We start from the raw sequence: 2,287 nt of genomic DNA, 5'->3' as shown, positions 1-2,287 counted from the left end.
TGCATATCTATGTTGTACTTGTTGTGGACAGAGCAGAAAAACAGTTCAATCACAGTCTTACCCCAAGATGCTTGCAGTTCTATTTAAAGTTTTTTAAAGTATATTTATGAAAAGATGATGAAAATACAAGGCCTTAAACAACTGTCAAATAAATAATAAAGAGAAGAAGCACTGCCACAGTCAAGAAAAAGAAAGCAAGCCAAAAACAGCGGTGGGCTTTCCCACCGCTATTGTGCTGGCGAAGAAGCCTATTCTCTGAGCCACCCCTTTGCCTCTGGACTTCTCTGGGCCAGTAGCTGCCTGACCAGAGGCCCGTGGCCTTGGGCTCTGCCAACTACCATGGGCTCCGTGTCAAACCAGCAGTTTGCAGGCGGTTGCGCTAAGGGGCCAGAGGAGGCGCCAGAGTCCGCAGCCAGGGCCAATGAGGAGCCGAAGCTGCTGCATGGTGCTGGCATATGTAAGTGGTTCAACATGTGCATGGGATTCGGCTTCCTAGCCATGACCACCCGCTCCAGGGTTGCACTCAACCCCCCGGTGGATTTCTTTATGTACCAGAGTAAGCTGCACATGGAGGGCTTCCGGAGCCTGAAGGAGGGTGAGGCCGTGGAGTTCACCTTTAAGAAGTCTGCCAAGAGCCTGGAATCTATCCAAGTCACCGGCCCTGGTGAGGTGTCCTGTATTGGGAGCAAGAGGTGGCCCAAAGGGAAGAACATTTAGAAACACAGATCAACTACAACTACAGATCAGCTACAACTGTGGAGGTCTAGACCATCATGCCAAAGAATGCAAATGGCCACGCCAGCCCAAGTGCCACTTCTGCCAGAGCATCAACCATATGGTACCTTGTGTCCACTGAAGGCCCAGCAAGCTCCCAGCTCACAGGGAAAGCCAGCCTACTTTCAGGAGGAGGAAGAAGAGATCCATAGCCCTGCCATGCTCCCAGAGGCCCAGAATTGAGCCATAGCAGGTAGGGATTATCCTTTTGTGATCAGAAAGTTTTGAGGAACGGGCATCAATCGGTAGAGTGGAGAAAGTGGGGACAGGGTGGGTAGGGGGCAGCTGGCACTGCCATATATCTCAAGCCGGTTCGTAGCATCACTCCCTCTTCCCCCTTGGTTTGGGAGAAGGGGTGAGGCAAAGGAACTCCAGTCATGCTCTATCCAAATGCACGTGAGGGCTTTGGGGGGTAACCCTCCCTGCATGCTTTATCTGAGTCTCCACCCCCAGAATCTCCAGCTTTTGAAAGTGGCCTGGATAGGAAAGTTGTTTTACTCTTAAATAAGGATATGGAATAATATTTCCCATGCCAGAGTGAAAAGATTAAGCATGAGACCAGATTGATAGACCTAAACCCACCAGCCACCACCATCTGTGGGAGGAAATATCTCAGGGGTAAGGCAGGGTTTTCCACATCTTGTCTCCTCATAGCCCCCTCTTGGGATGGAGTGCTGAGAACTGTCCCAAGCAGTGGGTTGTGATGATAGGCAAAAGGGGTGGTTATGGGCACAGCTGTAGACCTGCTGCTTCTCAGTTCATTCCCACCCCATTCTGGGCCAATACAATTTTATTTATTTGCTCCTTTGGATAACTGTACCTTGGGTCCCACTTTCTCCAGGATGTCAACAGCACTAGCTCTGTGTAAATGACGTATCTTGTGCATTTTAACTCTTTTTTTCATAATCTAAATATTCTGATTTTGTATTTTTGTGTATTTTAATCTAAGGCCCTCATTCCTGCACTGTGTTCTCAGGTATGTGAGCAATCTCAGGGATAAGTCAGCAGCAGCTCCAGGTCTGCACAGCAGGAATACTTTTTGTTGCTGTATCACCAGAGAGAACAACTCTTTGGAGTGTATAACCTATTGAACTACCTCATTTTTGTCAATTAGAGCTGGCTTTTCTGCCATAGTGTCCTTTTGAAACCCCTCCATCTTCAATGTTTCACGGGAGACTAGGTTTTAACTGGGTTGCCCCATGACTTGGTCTCCTTCTACTGAAAGACTGGAAATTGGTCTGAATAGGAAAAAGTGGTGCAGAGAGGTTAGGAGAGGCTGGTCCAGGTAAAAGGTGCAGAGAGGGGAAGCCAAGATTAGGCAGAGGTCATCTGTATGTGTGATAAAGGATTCCTGTTCCAGACCTCTAATTCCAGGGCACTGACTTGCTTTACATACCAGATCCATCCTTCACTGGATTGGGCTAGGCCTACCATGCACAATAGGGTGTACTGTGTGCGTTTTTGTAAAAAATGTGAGTTGGTAGGGACCGGTTTTAAGAACGATGTCTCTGTA

The 2,287-nt window shown here is 48.2% G+C and overlaps 1 pseudogene across 1 annotated transcript; it reads left to right on the top strand.

Moving 5' to 3' along the window:
* The first annotated feature begins 339 nt into the window (after nucleotides 1-339).
* LOC308614929 (protein lin-28 homolog A-like) lies at nucleotides 340-957 on the top strand (annotated as a pseudogene). Its single transcript has one exon. The product of its transcript is annotated as a protein lin-28 homolog A-like (transcript).
* The last annotated feature ends 1,330 nt before the right edge of the window (nucleotides 958-2,287 follow it).

The sequence above is a fragment of the Mesoplodon bidens genome (genome assembly GCF_964165515.1).
Source record: "Mesoplodon bidens genome assembly, chromosome: 3".
Taxonomy (NCBI): domain Eukaryota; kingdom Metazoa; phylum Chordata; class Mammalia; order Artiodactyla; family Ziphiidae; genus Mesoplodon; species Mesoplodon bidens.
This window is presented reverse-complemented; position numbering and strand designations above follow the sequence as displayed.